Source organism: Mus pahari, chromosome 18, assembly GCF_900095145.1.
Source record: "Mus pahari chromosome 18, PAHARI_EIJ_v1.1, whole genome shotgun sequence".
NCBI lineage: Eukaryota > Metazoa > Chordata > Mammalia > Rodentia > Muridae > Mus > Mus pahari.
This window is the reverse complement of record NC_034607.1, coordinates 37,719,158-37,739,559: the sequence shown is the minus strand read 5'-3', so window position 1 is coordinate 37,739,559 and position 20,402 is coordinate 37,719,158. Positions and strand designations below refer to the sequence as shown.

The window sequence follows — 20,402 nt, the reverse complement described above, 5'->3', positions numbered from 1 at the left end:
AAACACTTAAGGTTATGCTCATTCAGGGTTTTACACTTGATCCTAGACAGACAAGGAACTGTTGGCACACAAGTTTTAGCTATGAGGATTAGAAACTTTGACTCTAACACTTTGTGCATAAATGATAAAATGATAAAATCCAGATTATACTGGATTTTAACAGAAGGGAACACTAACTTATTTGCATTTACAAATTGAATTTTTTAGAAAATTTACCCAAGCACATTGATAAAGAAGTGAAAGTTGGCACTAGTGAGGAAAAAATTTCATTTATAGTAATAAACATGTAGGCTTTCAGAAGTAAATCAGCCTTATGGAATTGACTTGTGAAAATCTTATTACCTGGGTACATTTTTGGTCTTTTATTCTGTTTTGTTTTATTGGATAGAAATGGCAAAGTAGGAAATAGCGCAGTGTTGTGGTAGAAGCCAAGAAACTTCATCATAAACCAGGACTTGGCTTGAGTTTATCCCTGACTGACCCTAAGTTTAGTGCATCTCTTTGTATTAAGTATTTTCTTTATATAGTCTCCAGATTAAATATTTTCTGGTGTTTGTGGATGCTTCCATTCCTATAAAATGGAGGTATAGAATCTTGTGTTGTGTATAATGAGCATAGTATTACTTACTTAAAACAGGACACAAGAGTTGGCCCATATTAAATATTAATATCAATATTATAAAGTAAAATAAAAATATTTTATATATTTTATTATCAGTTAGCATAAATTACATTTTAAAGTATTAGTAATTGTGAAACATAGACAATTTATTGTCATTTTGTTAATCTTACAGGAAATGTATGATATAACTTGCTTATGATACCAAAGACAGTGAGCAGTGTATTTTCCTGCATATGTAATTACAGTATCATCGGGTTTTTTTGGGTGGGAGGAGGAAGCACATTTTATAACATAGCCAATGCTGTCTCCAGCTCTCAGGTGCTGGATTACAGGATTGTACTATCATGCTTGGCTTGAACTAGTCTTATACTTGAATATTGCTATTCCTTGTGCTGGAGACATCAGTCATTGTATAAAGGTAGCAATGATAAGTAAGTTTAGTGTAATAAACTTATTTTGCTTCCTAAATGTTTTCCCTCCCAGATATTTTTAATTCTTTTCAGGACTGTTCAGGTCATTTCTCGTATGAATCACTATGCTATAGCTTATATAAATCTAAATCTAAGCATCACATATTTAACTGTGCTGTTGAGACAGCTTCATCACGTACACAAATTATATTTGGAAGGTAGAATTTATTAAGTTTTGCATTTTTATTGTCTATAACTGCTATATACAAAAGTATTTCAGTCTATTTAATCTACTAAATATGTATTTAATTACATGATTTTTCAATAGGTCCCCCTCATCAACTAAAAGTGAAACCTGACTCAGAAATTCTAGTTATAGAGAATGGAACAGCTTTCCCATTTCAGGTGGAAGTTGTGGATGAGTCAGACAACATTACAGCCCAACCAAAGCTGATGGTCCACTGTAAGGTAAGCTTGTTGTGTGATCGTCCACTGTAAGGTGAGTTTGTTGTGTGATCATCCACTGTAAGGTAAGCTTGTGAGATCGTCTACTGTAAGGTAAGCTTGTTGTGTGATCGTCCTCTGTAAGGTAAGCTTGTAGTGTGATGGTCCACTGTAAGGTGAGTTTGTTGTGTGATGGTCCACTGTAAGGAAAGCTTGTGAGATCGTCCACTGTAAGGTAAGCTTGTTGTGTGATCGTCCTCTGTAAGGTAAGCTTGTTGTGTGATGGTCCACTGTAAGGTGAGCTTGTTGTGTGATGGCCCACTATAAGATGAAGTTGTTTTGTGATTGGCCACTGTAAGATGAGGTTGTTTTGTGATTGGCCACTGTAAGGTGAGGTTGTTTTGTGATTGGCCACTGTAAGGTGAGCTTGTTGTGAGATCATTCACTGTAAGGTGAGCTTGTTGTGTGATTGTTCAATGTAAGTTGAGTTTTTTTGTGACAGTTATTAATACTCAGATTTTGTTTTGATATTTATGTTAGTAAATGGCAATGACTATTTTTTAAAGCTCTAAAGTTAAGCTTTAAATAGTAAGTTTTTGGATTGTTGTTTTTAAAATTTGTAAGTTATAACATTTAATGAAACCAAAGAGAATAAATCCAAGTGTGTCTTTTTGTCTGATTTCGTTTTTTCTCAATCAAATCTTAATGTTTATTCCATGGAAAAATTCTTAGGACGTTTCCTTGTCAAAAGCTTTTCAATAACCCAGAGCCAATAAAGACACTGGCTCTTCCCAATTGTTTCTGTTCTTTCCTTCATTCCTTGATCCTTTGCTGTACTGGGTTGAAATGAAGGCCTTGCTCATACGGCTCATATGCTCTTATCAATAAGCCATCTCCTCAGCCCTCTTTGGTTTTGTATTTTGAGATAGGGTTTTAAAATTGTTCAAGCTTGACCTGTAGCCCAAGAAGGCTTGAATTTATGATTCTACTGCCTTAGCCTCTGTTTTTGGGATTCAAGGCCTTCCCTACCATGCCCAGCCATACAGTTTGACAGATTTGTTGTGAACGTTTTCTCTCTTCTCTTTCCTTTGCCTTCTCACGTATGTCTGTGCATGTCTGTTTTCATGTGTTGGGAATGCATATGGCAGAGTAGCCGGCCAGAGGGCTTCAGGAGACTCTTGTCTCTGACTCCTACCTTGCTTTAGGAGCCCTGGGAATGGAGAGGTGTGGTACTGTACCTAGCTTTATATTGGGAATTCAAACTCAGGCCCTCCTACATAACATGATTGCACTTTATCAATGGCTGAGCCACCTCCCCATCTCCCTCCCCTAGCTTTAGATACAATGTTTCACTTATAAATAGAATGATTAAACTGTCTTTCAGAACTTTCAGTTAGGGAGTAAAGAAAGGTAGGGTGAGATCTACCACAAAAGAAACTCAAGAAAGTAAAAGCCGGGTGGGTGTGGGTGGGGGTGGTAGTACTAAAGACATGGCTGTAACATTTGTAACTCCTGCTCCTTGTAATTTTCTTTTAAGTAAAGAATTTTTTTTTTTTAAGTAAAGAATGTTTTTCTAAAAGGATAAATTTTATGTAACACAGAAAGTCACTGTTTCTATTAAAAAAAATCTAGTGTTTTGAGTTTTATTTAGAACTTTCCAATGTAGAGGCAGCAGTGTTAGCTGAGGTAAATTATTCAAGAATTTGAACATGTACTGAGTAGTTATGGGTAGTTAATGATCTTTCCACCCTTCTTCTAGTTTCTAGGTGCTCCAAACCTACCAGTCTATACTGTGGATTGCAGTAGCTCTGGAACTAGCATCCTAACAGGGTCACCCATTCAAGTTCAGAACATTAAGAAAGACCAGACACTGACCGCCAGGATTGAGATACCGGTGAGCTACTGCTCTCATTGGGCTTGCACAAACAAAGTTGTTTGATGCTAAAATGTGCAATATTTATGGTTCTCTTAAAAACAATGTGAAGTATAGCATTATTTAAACATTTTAGATCACATTCTAGTAATCTTCTCAATCATATCTCTTACAATGTTTATAATTACTACTGAGTATATTTTCCTTTGTAAAAAGTATATCTTTAAATTGGGGGTGTGTATGTCTGTGTGGGGGTAGGTGTATGTGAGAACAGAGACATCGGATCCCTTGAAGCTAGAGTGACAGGTAAGTAACTGTGAGCCGCCAGGGTGGGAAATGGATCCACAAATCAGTGTGTGCCCTTGATAATATTCAAACATTTAGGATGCATTTTCTTTATGTGATAATATAAGCAATGAATGTGTGTTTGTGTGCGTTTGCATTTTGCAAACTGTCAAGAAGTATAATATAGTTTTGTGAGTATGGGGAAGATCTGGCCTTTGAGGCAAATGGGCCTTATGTAATTAAACAGCAGTATCAGAAGACCAGGAATGATTCAGTTAAAGCAAATAACAAGTTATATCTGCTTTTATGCAGTTTGTTGTGTCTTGTCCAAGGGCAGCAGCCTTTCTAAGTCTGTATACTTTGAAAATAAATTGCTTGATATTTTATAATATAGGAATTTTAATTAAATTTTAAATCACCTAAATGGGTTTATCTTGGGATAACTGTAGATAAGGAAGGAAGTATATTAAGTAATATTTAAAGTTATCATAGAATTAAGTTATTATAAATAAATTTGTGCTGTTGAAGGTATTGTAGTTTATTAAAGAAGTAACGGTATAGTAGTTTAATTTTCTATCCCTAAACGTAAATTCTAAATGATGGGTCTGTACAGTTGTAGTGTACTCGTAATCAATATAAATTTCTCTGTATGCTGATAAGCTCAGCTTTCAGAGCATCTAAAATTCTTCTGGCTATCATTTGTTTGTTTATTCCAGTGAGCTATTAACTAAAAAAACAAAAACAAAAAAACAAAACAAAAAACCCCATAAAATGTCAATAAAGCTTAGTAATAAAAAGTACTATCTTCTATGTAGCAACTTGTCTCCAATTTTATTGAAAGTTCATGGTTTCTTCTTTATTCTGTTTTTAAAATTAATTATTTCATTTATTTATATCCCAAATGTTGCCTCCCTGGCCCTCCCTCCCAGAGTTCTTCACCCCATCCTCCTTCCCCTTCACCTTTGAGAGGGTGCTTCCCGCTTCTTTATTCTTATTAAGTGATGGTTATTGAATCTGCGACTTAATTTAAATCTTGTGAATCTATAATTATTTTAAATGAACTTTTTTTGTGTGTGTGTCACAAAAGAAGTTTTATTTTATTTTATTTCATTTTTTATTATTTTCTTTATTTACATTTCAAATGCTATCCCAAAAGTTTCCTATACCCCTCCCCCCACCTCTGCTCCCCTACCCACCCACTCCCACTACTTGGCCCAGGCCTTGCCCTGTTCTGGGTCATATAAAGTTTACAAGACCAAGGGGCCTCTCTTCCCAATGATGGCTGATTAGGCCATCTTCTGCTACATATGCAGCTAGAGACACAAGCTCAGGGGGTACTGGTTAGTTCATATTGTTGTTCCACCTACAGGGTTGCAGCCCCCTTCAGGTCCTTGGGTACTTTCTCTAGCTCCTCCATTGGGGACCCTGTGTTCCATCCAATAGCTGGCTTTTTAAAAAAGAAGGCATTTTTGTTAGTTTGCAGAGTGTAACCAGTCCCTATTTATGCCTGATGGTGTAAATAAAATATTATATTATTAAAGTATAATACCTGTTTTGTTTGTTTGGTTTAAAGGCAGGGTCTCTTGTATATTCCAGGCTGACCTTGAACTTATGTGTAGCTGAGAATGGCTTGAACTCCTGACCTCCTGCCTACCTCTCGACAGTTGTGGGCATACAGGTGGGTGCCACCACATCTGGCTTATAATGTCTTTCTAATGATAAAACCTACAACTGTAACTGTGGTAAGATGATCTTTCCTTATGTTGGAACTAAACTGTTAACCAGCGCCATGGAGTCAGTGTATGTTCTATATTCTCTCTTCTAGAGCTGTAAAGATGTGTCACCTGTTGAAAAGACTATCAAGTTACTTCCCAGTAGCCACGCTGCTCGCCTACAGGTCTTTAGTGTGGAGGGACAAAAGGCAATCCAGATCAAACATCAGGATGAGGTTAATTGGATAGCAGGTGATGTCATGCGCAATCTAATTTTTCAAATGTATGACGAAGGAGAAAGAGAAATCAATATTACACCATCCTTGGCAGAAAAAATTAAGGTAAGTATTTTAGGCAAATTGTTTACTTGTAAAAACTCGTTTATGTTGGAAAATAGAAATTGTATGGATAGCCTATAATTGTTTATCAAAGAAAAATACTATTATTAGGTTGGTACTAAATAAATTATGGTATTGGATTGTAAAAATTAAATCATCATAACTAGACCCAAACACATTTTTATTAATCAACATCAGCGCCATTACAATCAACACATTTTTGCCAATGAGAAATGAGCTTGTGTGTTCTTATAAAATAAACATTGAAAGTCAGTGAATTCGTAGAAAGCCTGAGAGGAGGCAGCATCAGCCGACAGTTTTCTTCTGAGGACGCTCACTGGGCTCCCTTTCTGAGCTTCTACACAGTGAACGTTAGGATAGCTAGAGCTATGCGCTGTGTAGAGAAGCCCTGTGTATCGATCCATTAATAAATAAATAGAAAAAAAAATCACCCGGCACTTTGTAGAGAGACCCTATCTATAAATACATACACACACACACACACACACACACACAAAATAAAATCACTCAGATTTGTCTTTTTGTTTAATGCCATTTTTGTAGTTTTAAATTAAAAAAAACAGCTGATGATTCATTTGCAAAATAGCATACACTGAGAATCGCACTAAGATAGTGTGGCATGTCTACCACTGTTTAAAAATGCACATCAGTGGCAGACAAATGCCAATAGGACAGTTGTTTTGCACTAGCCCAATAGTTTAAATTCTAGGCTAAATACATTTTTTTGTATGTATGGACTTAATTGAAATGTGGATGATTTACATGTGGAAAATCTAGTACTTAGAGAAATAATCTTTGGGTTGGCAGAAGTCCTAGGGCCAAGCCCACTTTTCTGAATTGTCAGATTTAGGATATCTTTGGCCATGAAGGCCAAGTCATTGTCAGGTACCCCAGGAAGGAGAACAGCCCCAGTCTAGGAATAATACCGATATTTGGGAAACTCGGGAGTTTAATTGCCTTCCAGATGGGTAGCTCGGTGGAGTTTGGTGACCATGCCTTTCTGTCGTGACAGGGAGTCAGGTCTAGCACGTCTCCCCACTGTTTGTGTCCCTTTTGGCATCTTTTCATTTTGTTGTTGGCTTTTTGTTCTCTTGGTTCCTTTGTGTACATTGGGGTCTGGAGCAGTTCAGATTCAGTTAAGGTAACTACAATCTGGAGAGACCCCATTGGTTCTAGGTCCTCCTCTGGACGGCCAAGTCTGCTGCCTTGTTCTGTTGGGCTTTGGGAGGGGCTCCTGCTTCTGATTTCCTTTCCAGCTGAGGTGAGACTCCCCTTCTCTATATAGAGGGTCTGCCTCCTGCATATGAGCCATGGTAATATATACTGAATGTCCCATGTACACAGAGATGACTTTGCCTTGCCTCCGTACAGCCCCTGGCTTAACAAGAGACGCTCTGCCCTTTGTGTTGCTGAGGGGCTGGGCCAACATGGTCCTGTACAAGGTGACTGCTGAGGGCCTGCCATACCTGATGTTATGGTGAACAGAACTGCTCCCCCCAGTGTTCAGGACCTCTTCCACTTCTTATGGTGAGGCCTTGTTAGGTTAGGCCTGATGGTTGGAATGCATCAGTCCTCTTGCATCAGTCATTTCCAGTTGAAACTGGAGTACAGACCGAGCCCATAACAGTGGATGATACAGGCGGGGTATCAGCTTTTGGAGCAGCAGAAGCTGAGTCCGTCTTTTATCACAGCTATAAGGGTTTCCACATTGCCAGAACCTGTATGGACAATCTGAGCTTCAGGCTCTTCTGCCTGGAGCCAGAGAGACCATGGCAGTTGGACCCTCATAAAAGTTGGTGCTAGAGGACCCTTTCCACATCATCACAGAATCCTACCCCTACTGTGCCATGTCTTGTCGGTGGAGTCTAGTGACCAAAACTTGGCTGCTATCTCGGAGAGGCTCTGTTGGGGTTATCATGGCTCATATCATATCATGGCCAGCAGGCTGGTTGCAGTTTTACAGAGTCCAATACAGGGCTGGTCCAGGAGAAGGGCCTGATCGTTAGTTTAGGTGTTAGACTCCAGGCTGTGGAGAGATTAGGAACAATTGCTAACCCAAAGTCTTTTTTTTTTCTTTTTAAGGCAACTGCCCACAAACAAGTTGGCAACTGCCAGAAACAGGATCAAATCTTTTGGACAGATAGGTTACTACTGGCTTCTTTAAATGTCAGACTAAAATATGCAATTCAAGTGATAATTTTAAGGTAGAAATACTCAAGAAAGGATTTAAGCCAAAAGGTGACCAGGAAGATAAAGCATCAGTGGCACACCCTTTTCTCACCTTATAGAGTAGCAGGAGTGACAGGCCACAGGGACCACGTTCAGAACCTCTGCCCAGACCACTCAAAAGTGATGACATGCATACGTGCCTGTTTTCTTCTCATGGACTCTCCCTCAGCTGGTGTTTTTTTTTTGTATTTGTTTTGAGGTCATCGTCACATGTAGACCAAGCTGGCCTGTAGCTGCTGTCATTGCTTCTGTCTCCTAACTGCTAGGATTGCAGGCATACACTGCACAGTGGCTTCTGTTGTTGTTTTAGTTTTGTTTCTTCAAAGAAGGGGCATTCTTAGAGTGTCTCCACTAACCCTCACCCTGGGATCATCTACCGCAGACTCCTGGCAGTGCCCTCGTGTCTAGCTGATCTCCACTTTAAAATGTAGTAGGAACAGTGACAGCCTTGTAGCAATGCTCTAAAAATACATGCCTTAATGGCTTTAAGTTTTTATTATGAAGATTCAGAAATACCTGCAGCAAATCCAAATATGTAACTGTGCTATACTATTATTTCTGATCCTAGAGTGACTGGGCTTGGTGATGTTTGCCTTTAATGCCAGGACTTGGGAGATAGAGGGAGGTGAATCTGGGAGATAGAGGGAGGTGAATCTGGGAGATAGAGGGAGGTGTCTGATTTCAAGGCCCGCCAGGTTTCTAGAGTGTTCCAGGACAGTCTCAAGAAAATACTTTTTCTTTTTTTTAATAAAAAAAGAAGAAAATAGACTTTCTTTTTCTTTGGCTGTGGGAGGGGTAAATTATAATTTACCTTTAAGCTTCTTCAATAAATTGATGTGGTGTGGTGGCACATTCCTGTACTTAGTCCTAGCAGTTGGAAGGTGGAGGATCATGAGTTGATGCCTATCCTAAGCAACATGAGTTTGGGGGCAGCCTGATCTTCCTGGAACCCTGTTTCAAAAGATTAAAAAAGAAGAAAAAGACTCTTTAGACTGTAAGTGGTTAGGGGAAGGCTCTGAGTAACCTATAAGCTTTGTGTTGCATGAATTCTCTCCTAGGTTAATTGGACTCCGGAGGTTAACAAAGAACATTTGGTACAAGGTCTCCTTCCTGATGTGCAAGTACCAACATCTGTGAAAGATGTACGCTACTGCCAGGTTTCTTTCCAAGATGATCACGTGTCTCTGGAGAGTGCTTTTACAGTAAGGTTTGTGAACTTGTTATATTTGCAAATACTTCCAGACTTAGCATACCACAACAGGATGGTTTTCTGCAGTGTACTCTTGTGGGGGGGAAAAAGCTGCTTTGAGGATTTAAAAAAAAAAACATGTTTTAATTTCTATAAAATATTTAGATTGATTTAGATTGTCTTTACAATCAATCTTCACTGTACATAGTGGTTAATTGTTGGGCTTTTGTTAGAGGCAGAGTCCTACTATGCAGCCCAGAATGGCTTCAAACTCAGAGTCCTTCTGCCTCAGTCTCCCAAGTGCTGGAATTACATGTGGTCACACTGTATATGATTGATAGTGATTAATCCTTTCATGATTATAACCCTGCACTTTATTGATCCATTAGCAACTGTAACAATGCATCAAGCACAGAGGCCTGAAACACAGGGTATGGTTTTAGAAGAAAAATTACTTGGTTAGGGGTGAATTTTGAAACTGAGTTCAGTCAGAATGAATATTTACAAATCAGAGAAAAAAGTAGAGCTTAGTATAAAGGAGCAAAAGACTGCCATCCTGTCATACCAGCTCCTGGGCCGCCTGCCTGCCCAGTAACCCCTGGCACTGTAAATCCTACACCCACTCCCTGCTGTTCCTGCCTTGTGATTCTTCCTTGCTCTTCCTACAGTATTTCCTTATCAAGCTTCCTGTAATGTAATATAAAGAATATAATGTCACTTTTTCTTGCAGTCAGTAGTTATGAAAAGTGAAAGATTTGGAGGGGTACTGTTGAATTTAATTTTAGAACTTGCATATATGTTGCTCTTCACTTTTTTTTTGCAACTAATGGTTAATTAAAGCCTTTTAACCAAACAATTTTAGACCGCTTCCTGATGATCCCAAACATTTAAAATGTGAGTTAAAAGGAGGAAAAACAGTGCAGATGGGCCAAGAGCTTCAAGGGGAGATAGGTCAGTATACCTACTCATTTCTGTGTGATGCTGACTTCAATAAATATTCTAAAATATAAGGTCTGGAAGATACTTTGTGGCATACACTGAAACAGTGTTATAAGATAGTTTATTTTAAAATTCTTGCATTTGTTATAGGAAATAATAATCAGTTTTAAAAGTATGAATTGATTCCTCTGTAGCTTTTTTTTTTTTTTTTATAGCTAGAAAATATACACCATTAAGTGTTCCCTTTAAATCGTAATAAAAAGTCTGATTTAGGCGTTAGGCTATAGCTCATTAGTAGAGCATGCCTGCCATGTGTGTGTGAGCCTGTGCTCAATCCCTAGCACCTTACCAACACAAATAATATTAACATTAGGATATCTCAGACATTAAAAGCAGTTTGTAAACAATGTTGCACGGGTTCTTGATATAGTTTAATGGTTATAAGATAAATAATTATGTATGTATATTACCTATGTATGAAAATAAATTAAAGCTTCCAAGTACATTTTATGTGGATTTTAACTTGAAACTTTGTTCTTTTTTAAGTTGTAATAATTGCAGATCAGTATGGAAATCAGATTTCATCATTTTCACCTGATTCCTTATCTACTTTGTCGATTTCTGGAGATGGACTTGACAGCTCAAACTTGAAAATCACCTTGAAGGTATTTTACAAACCCTGTAAAATTGGATTTGTGCTTGAGAAAAGATGGAAGTTTAACTTTACATATATTACTTTATTTTTAAAAAATATTTCATTTGCATTTGTGTATTTATACGACACTTGCCTAAATGCTTGCCGTAGTGCAGGTGTGGAGACCAAGGACAGCTTGTGGGTATCCCAGACCCTCAACCTCGACAGCTGATGTTCTATCTAAAATTCCTCAAAGACATTAGAACTTGTATTTAAAGGTTGCAGGATAGCCGCTGTGAGACCCACCCAGATCATTGGCTAACAACAGCAGACGGAAAGCAGGTGTTTGCCCTGATCCAGCCACTCACTTGCAGCCGCCCTTGCCTTCCCTTTAACCATGTTACGGTGTTAGATTGTAGTTGCTATACTTCACTGTATACATCTATACCCAGAATGTACCTGTGTTTACACATGCATGTACATTTTCAGTTAGGTATTCAAATAAAACTGAGCGCTTACCCCTGCATTAAAGCAGGATACTGACAAGAACATTCACTTTTTAACTTGGCCACTCGTCAGTTAATTCAGTTTAGCTTTAAAAGCAAAGGCCTTGATGGAATTCTTGGAGCTTAAAACAAGCATGAAACGCTTTTCTTGAAAAGGTCAAAGCCAGCATTAGGTAAAAGGATGTTCTGGAGTGGATCTTGAAAAAACCTGCCAGGCACTGTAGGTTAGAAAAAGAGGTTCTCCTGGGTCTACAGGGTCTGATTCATTGACTACATTATACTTTTCATTTGACAGAATGACCATGAGAATAGCCACCTCTGTTGCCATTCTCACTAGTTTTTGCTTTTCCGGTTAGGCTATTGTTTCTAATGCTAAAGAACTCTCATGAATTCTTTATGTTTATATAAAGTCTGCTCTTGATGATTTCAGCTTATTCCATTGTTTATTTTCAACTATATGTGTCGATGAAATGAAGATGTGCAGGTTGTTGCTATGTGTGGACAGCCTGCTTCTTGTCGCCTTGTGTGCACCATATGCACAGGCTCCTCTGCTCTGACCTCACTGTTTCTGAAGTGTAACCTGCCTGTTTACACCTCCAGTGTTCCCAGCCCACTAGATTACTCCCTCAGCTATAAACATGCTTGTAGTGTGGCTGGTCTTAAACAGTACACATTCACATTCGAGAGGCATGTAGACATAAATGCAGACAAAGCATCCATATATATAAAGTAGATTTAAATGTATATAGGAATATATTTGCACAAATAAGACATAGGATCATTAACAGCCACTATTAAAATATAAGTACTTTTGTGCCATTTCTGGTCTAGAATGAGTTAAGCCATGTAGTCATGTTGCAAAAATTAATGACTTATTAGTTTATTGACTTATTAATAGGGTTTGGAACCATTATTCTGAATAATTGGTAAGTAAAGACAAAAGCCCTAATCAGTGTGAATATCATCTTGACAAAGAGAGAGAGCAAAAAGGGGGTGGAGAATAGTGAAGATATATGCGTGTTAGAAAGGGGAGGGCTTGTGACGATTTGTGCGTGTTAAAATGTAGCACTGTAGGGTGTTCAGGAAGGTACATTAAGGTTCTGCTTTTTGGAAATAGATAAAGAAAAGCTACAGGGAATGTCTCAGTCACCTGTGCTGGTTTCTGAGGTAAAGACACGCACAGATACAGACTGACTATTCCTAACACATTTGAAATGTTCTGAAAGCCAAAAAGTTTTCACTAGTAACATGACACTCAAAGTTGCCAGCATTTGGAGTATTTGATATTTATAGATGAGAAGGGGTTTTTTTTTGGGGGGGGGGGGATTATGTAGAGGTAGGGGTGCGGGGCTTGCTTCAAGACAGGGTTTCTCTGTATAGACCTTGCTGTCCTGGAACTCACTCAGTAGACCAGGCTGGTCTTAAACTCACAAGAGATCTGCATACCTCTGACTCCCAGAGCTGGGGCTGAAGGCATGCACTACCAGTACCTGGCTAGATTAGGAATCTTACCCAGTCTATGCAAATATTACAAAGTTCAGAGGGGCCCAAGTCGAGCTGGGTGTGGCATGGCAGCACATGCTTTTGCTCCCAGCAATGGGGAGCATACAGAGGCTAGCCTGCTCTACATAGTGTTGTTCTAGACCACCCAGAGCTACCTAGGTCTTATCTCAAACAAATAAATTTAGAAAACTCATTTTAGAAAAATGTGAAACACTTGATCTTAAGCATTTTGGTACCAAAAAAAAAAAAAAAGAGAGAGAGAGATGAAAATTATGAGAAAATAGGGTAAAAGAGATACCTCACAGTCCTTTAGATTCCCTGCCACTGAAAGAAGAAAAATACCATTTTCCCTCCCTAAAAAAGGATGGAGTGTGCCACAGTCGGCACGGCTTCAGTCTGCTACCCAGAGTAACCTCTGTATGGTACAACTTCTTTTTTAAAGACTAAGCAATGTTAATTGTGTTTTCTCAATGTCTGTGTTTTCTCAATGTCCGTCTCTTCACTAGTCCAACTCACAGAGTGTAAGTGTGCAAGGCATCAGGTTTACTCCAGGTCCTCCTGGACCCAAGGATCTGTGTTTTACTTGGCGAGAGTTTTCTGACTTTCTTCGAGTGCATCTTGTTTCTGGACCTCCAACCAAGCTGCTTCTTATGGACTGGCCAGAGCTGAAAGAGGTAGGCAGCTTCCTGTCTCCATGACAAGAGCTAGGAAAGCAGGCTTGGTGTTCTCAGGGCCTTGCTGGACTAGGATGGTAAATTTTGTTTTAAAAGAAACAATAATTGTAACTAATAGTAACAAAACAAGGTGAGTCTTAATACTTTAATTGTTCACTGTGTTCTAGTGTTCTGAAATTCTGAATATAATATAAACCTTTAAAACTGTTCTAGACATGTATAGAAATTAGAACAATAATGAAACTGATTTTGCCAGAAACCCATTTCATCAGTTAATTGGTTTTTGCTAATTTTGTTTCATTGTTCTCTTAAAGAAATATAAAAACTCCATTGCAGGTGTTTTTTCTTTGAAGATTAGTCTATTTGTGTGTGATTGTGGGGCGGGGTGTGTGTTGGATGAGCACTGTTGTGTGTATGTACCACAGAGAGAGAAGAGGTCCCATTGAGTGTCTACCTCTCTTGCTCAGCCTGTTCAAGGTAGACTGTCTCCCTCAACCTGGGCTGGTCTTGGCTAGGCTGGAAGCTAGCAAGCCTCAGAACCATCCTACATCTGCGTCACTCAGAGCTGAGGCACAGGTTGTGTTCAATGCCTGGCTTCCTTCGTGAGTGCTGGATTTGAACTGTGATCCTCATGATAACACAGCAAGTGTCTTTAACAGTTAAGTCGTCTCTCCAGCCTTGGTGAAGGGTTTGTAAAGCATATTTCAGGGGTCAGATTATTGCACCAATACTAATTTTCTATCAAAATATTTAAGTCTTAAATACCAATTTTGCACACATCTGGCAAACCTTGTCTCTGATGATTTTCATTTACTAATAACTTTAGAATCCAGTAAATTTAGGCTGGTGATATGATGGCATATACCTTTAATTCTGCTCTCAGAGTTAGAGACAGGTGTTTTTGTGAATTTAGGCCAGCCTTGTCTATGTTGAATCCAGTTTTATTTAAAAAAAAGAAAAAAAAATCAAACATTTTGTTGAGAAATAAAATTTTATACATTTAAAATGTATGATATGAAATAACTAAACTTACTACTATAGCTTAAATTTAAGTCTCATTTTACTGAGGCACACTCTTTAGAAGCAGTTAGGGTAGGCCTGTATGTGACATTTAGCAGGTGTTGGAGGGGACTGAGACTGGCAGGGCTTGCTTATACACACATTTAGGAGGCTGGTTAGACCAACAACAGAGTAGACAGTATGTAAAACTGTTAGCAAGTCCCATATCCACACTGTTTATCATCTTTGGTAAGAGTCATCTGTAAACCAAACAGCGTATATAACCACTGTCAATTCTTATTTATTTGGAGATCTCATCCACAGCAAAGCGTTGCTTTTTCTTCCATTTTTGGCAGTCTGCCAGCTAGTTTGATAACCTAGGTAAGACAGGAGGGCAGAGGAAGTAAAACATGGGTAGGCGTGAGCTAATCGATCAGCTTCCATTTTTTTACTCTTTTATTTCTCACGCTCTTTTAAATTTTTATATGACATTGATGCTTTATGTGGTATCTTGCTTAACAGTGTATCCTTTGAATATATCCAATATTAATACATCACGACATGGATTTCTAGGGTTTCACAAGCCTTCTATACTTGCTAGAGAGAAAGCAATCATTTGAACTTATGTCATTTATTAGTAGTATGATCTTTAATGGGCCTAATGTTACTTCTAAATGCCACCATGCAAAAAAGCTTTAAAATTGACAGAAATTAAACGAAAGATGGGTGCTAGTATGCTGTTTTTCCTTTTAACAAATCATTCGTCTTTCCTATAAGATGGTCATTTGTGATACTTAAATTGGCTTCCCAGAGTTTACTTTCATTGATGAAAGTAGTGATTATTTAATCTCAATAAACAAGTAGTAGAAATTATTTCATCTTAATCAGGAGCTCCTACCTCACCTTATCATTCAGTTCCCAGATAAAAGACACATAGCTTTTATTATTATAATGAGACTTAATCAGCACTAGAGTTGGGCAGACATCTACCCTCTATGCTATTCTATCTACTTCCATGCCAATAACACCACAATATGACTTGCCATATTCCGTCTGGGCTACTCTTAACTCCAGTTGGCCAGCCCATATGGCCATGATTTCAAGAGTCTTACCTCATGGTGTCTTCTCTACACCATCCTCTCTCCTCCCTTGTGGTTTTCTCTGACCCCAAGCCCAGGAACCCCAAACCATGCTTATGTCTCCTCTGCCCAGCTATTGACTGTCAGCATCTTTATTTAACCAATCAATAGTTTAAAATTAAGAAGCAAGGTAATATTGTAAATGCGGATTCTCTCATCCTTAGGAGGCAACCAGGCCTTGGGAGCCAGTATTTAGCATTACAATACATAGCAAAAGACTAAGCCTCAACCCTCTAGAAGTAATTATATTGTTTAGCACATACTTATTTGTGTTTATTTAAATGTTTGTGTCTCTTTCAGTCCATTCCTGTGATTAATGGAAGACAATTACAGAACCCTCTTATTGTTCAACTTTGTGATCAGTGGGATAATCCTGCTTTAGTCCCAAATGTGAAAATATGTCTCATAAAAGCAAGCAGCTTAAGGGTAAGTTTCAATTCCCTTAGATATTTTTCACTGAAAAGTCCGTATTTCAGAGCTGGAGAGACAGCATTTACTGCTCTTGCAGAGGACAAGAGTTTCTGTATCAACATGGAAACTTAGAGCCATCTATAACTCCAGTTCCAGGGGATCTAATGCCCTCTTCTGGCCTCCACAGGCACACAACTGGAGCATAGACATATGCAGACAAAGCACCTATATACATAAAATACAAATGAGTTCATTTTTAAGAAAAATTCTGTATTTTAAGGCAGTGTAGCTCAGTAGGAAAGTGATTTCTAGCATGCACAAAAAATGTGTGTTTGATCACTATTACCTCCTCCCCCTACTTTATCCTCATGATAGTATCAGGTGTCACATTTTTCTCTCTTTAAAAAAAAAGGGGGGGGGGCTGGTGAGATGGCTCAGTGGGTAAGAGCATCCGACTGCTCTTCCAAAGGTCCGGAGTTCAAATCCCAGCAACCACATGGTGGCTCATAACCATCCAAAACAAGATCTGACACCCTCTTCTGGAGTGTCTGAAGACAGCTACAGTGTACTTACATATAATAAATAAATAAATCTTTAAAAAAAAAAGTAATCCTATATAACCTTTATTATTGCTTAATATAAATCACAGAGCCTTTGCATTTGATAAAGTGCATTTTGTAGCTTCTAACCAGTATAGCAAGGCTCCATCACTGCAGTTACGATGGTTCCTTTCCCTCTTACAAAGAGCCGCCGCCAGCGTATGGGTGGGTAGAAACCTGGGCTCAACTCGATCCTGGGGTAATGTAATGGTTCTGTGCCCTTCATTCTTTGTCACTGGAGCAGTTATAAGCATAGTCTTGTAAGGTACGGGACACACATAGTTTAGGAATCAATTATTTGCATGTCTATTGGGAGAACTAGCTGTTCAGCATCTAGTAGACTTTGGGTACTTTGTGTAAGTTGGAGGCCTTTTTCTCAAGGTTAACCTTGAGAAGATAAGGTTAAAAAGAGAAAGTCCTTGTAAATATATATGTTTTTTCTTTTTTTAAACAATTCAGTTGGTTGAAGGGAATTGGTAACTAACTTGTTGCCAGTTCCAAGAATGTTCCTGAGCTTATGCTCAGATAGTCTAGATTGTCATTCCATAGATGTTTTATAAATGTAATAAAATAGTTGATATTGTACAAAATCGACAGACTTTAATTAGTTCAGACAGAATCCCAACCCACATTTCCCAGGATCTCACAAGTTAATTTCAAAAGTTGGTGTGGTACCTTAAAAGTACCAACAATTTTTACATGATATTCATGGTCTGTGTCCCTAGTAAAGTCATGAAAATCGGGACTTTTTAGAACTATTAAAGAAATGTGATCCAAACATCTCTGATTGGGATCAAGATTACTGAGTGATACTTGGTCCAGAGGTAAATTATTTATGTTAGAGGACAGGTTCTCCAGTTATTCCTCTTTCCCTTCCTAATCACACTGTGCTTCTTGTCGGCCTTCACCTCTGCAAACTGTCTTTGTGTTCTCTTAAGTAGAGTTGAGAACTAGAATTTAGGAGTCTGGTCTTCTGCTACTGTGGCTTATAAACTCTCTTTTGAATAATTATGAACATTTGTTTCTAAGAAAACTCGTGATTATTTCCATGTTTAGAACATGGCTATGGTTCCAGATTCTAGAGAGGCATCTGTTAAACTTACAACTCTTAATCATTACAGCGAAAAGTGGTCACTAGCAATCACTTTAAACATATGCTATCACTGTGACAGTTAGTGTTATAGTAGAAATTTAGGAAGCACACTTGAATCTTAAAAACCAAAACACACATGTCTGAGTATAGGACAAGAAAGGTAAAAAGAAAGAATAGAGACAGTCTGTAATACCCACACTTAAGAATATACGTGTATATAATTATTTCTCCTGGGCTTTCCAATTATAAACAGACTTTGTTTGACATTCACCTGATATCAATACAATATAGAATTCTGCAACTTGATAACTTTTTGAATGAGTTTTAGAGCATGTAATTACATATTTTTTCAGCTAATTTTAGATTTGAAATTTTTTTTTTTTGGTTTTAACAGTTTATTATGATTATTTTTAAAATGTGAATCCACTAAACCATGTAGAAATAAGTCTGCACAAACAAAACATACTTTAAACATGAAAAAGTAGAGTGTGTGAGATCTTGATTGTTCCAGCACGTCTTCATTACGCTATAGCAGCCAAGTAATCCCTGACTTCAGTTGGCGTGAGCCTCCTAAAGCCAGCCTCATTGCAGATCCCAACTTCTATGTTATCTTCTGTCATTTGCCCTTCAAAGCTTTCCTTTAGGGTTAAGATGGCTATGTGGATGGCATCTTCCAGTTCTAGGTCTTCATTATATCTTTTCTCAAGGAAAGTTTTCCCGTTCACATAGTTCTTTCCCATTGCTGTAGCCTTCCAGGCAAAGTAAGCTCCAGATGGATCTGACTGAAATAAATATGGTCGTCCCTCATTCCACCCACAAATAAGTAAAGAAACACCAAATGGACGAATACCACCTGACTGCGTATACTCTTGCATCACAGATGCTACTCTCTGTACCAGCTGGGCTGTGGGAATGGGCTCTTGGTAAACAAGGTAGTATTGCTGAGCAAGTTTCCGAGCTCGGTGTACAAGTACTCTGTAATCGGGGCCCATGCCACTATACACCAAACCGATGTGTTTGGTTATGGGCTCCACCTTATGTACGCTCCTTTCATCATACAGGATGGATTTCTGCTTCTTCTCAGTTGCTAATACTACACCATTTGCAGCTTTAATTCCCACTGAAGGGGCCCCTCCAGCTACAGCAGCCAAAGCATATTCAATCTGGACAAGTTTACCAGATGGGCTGAATGTAGTCAGCGAGAAGCTGTAACCGCGCTCGAAATTTTTATTTTTATAGTTACCTGCACATATAACTTAAAATAAGAACATCTTAGAAGCATGGTACTAGACAACAACTTGATTTCTAGAATTTTCTAATCAGCCTTTTTATTATGTTTTGTTTGTAGCTAGTACCTTCAAACCAGCAGCATAAAACAGATGATAAGGGCAGAGCTAATTTGGGGGTGTTCACTGTTTTTGCTCCAAGGTAAGTTTTACAGTATTGATATTATATAGATTGATTTTTCTTATTAATTTCTGAACTTAAGATTATAATAACTGGGGCTGGAGAGATGGCTCAGTGATTAAGAGCACTGACTGCTTTTCCGGAGGTCCTGAGTTCACATCCCAGCAATCATATGTGGCTTACAGCCATCTGTAATGAGATAGGATACCCTCTTCTGGTGTGTCTGAAGACAGCTACAGTGTACTTACATGTAATAAATAAAATAAATCTTTAAAAAACAAACTCCAAAAGCCTACATTTTAAAAAATTATAATAACTGTGTTTCAATTTAGTGTTAAACAAGAATTTTATTTCAGAGTAGGAATAAAATTATTCTCTAAAAATGTTGAGCTTTAGTTATAACCAATATAATTTGAACCTTTTTTCTATTTTGTTAGGGGAGAACACACTGTGCAGGTTAAAGGTGTCTATAATAAGAGTACTATAGAAGGGCCTACAATTAAGTTAATAATTCTTCCAGACCCTGAAAAGCCCATTCGTCTCAATGTTAAATACGACCAAGATGCCTCTTTTATAGCAGGGGACATATTCACTGGTAAGTACTGGAGAATATTAAAATAAATCTTTAATAGTAATTTCCCTTATAGTAATATTAGTGGGACACATTATGTTTGATGTTCAACATGATAAAAAAAATGCATGTCATTACCTTTAACTGATAAAGAAAATACATGAGACTGCACAGTCTCTCCCTCATCCTGTTGTTCTGCAATTCTTTAATTTTAAGAATAAAAGTTAATATATAAACTAGTAGTCAAAGTCTAAAGGCACCCACTTTAAATGGAATCCAAAGATAAGTGAAGCTATGTTAGAGGGATTGCAGCAAGTTTGGGACCAACTTTGGCTACAGAGAAACAACTTTTGGTTTCAAAAAACAAAACAAAGAAATAAAAAATAAATGGTGACTATTCTGTAGCTCAGCTCTGTTACCTGTGCTGTGCTGTGCTTATCTAAAAGCCATTGGAACTAGGACAGTCTACTGTAAACTGGGTAGAAATCAATTGTATCAGGAGGAACTAAAGTATTTCAGAACATCGACCATCTACTACAGCTTCTCAGATTCTTTGTTTTAGTCATGAATATTACAGTTTTCAGTAAATACAAACTAATGTGGGATATGACTCAGTAACCATGCATGCTGGCTTTCGCTGTCAATAGGAAATTAGTATATCCTTCAGGTAACCTTCTACAGATCTTATCGGCATTTCTTGACGAGATGAATGTCTATGCACTTATATGCAAAGAGAAAAGGACACCAAAAGGTTATGGTTAAATTGTTTAACAGTAACTGTTACTAGTTAAAATATACATATTC

General features: G+C 38.1%; 1 pseudogene; it reads right to left on the bottom strand.

Annotated features, from left to right (window-relative positions):
* Positions 1-18,005: 18,005 nt before the first annotated feature.
* Positions 18,006-18,843, bottom strand: LOC110335966 (annotated as a pseudogene).
* Between the last annotated feature and the right edge of the window lie 1,559 nt (positions 18,844-20,402).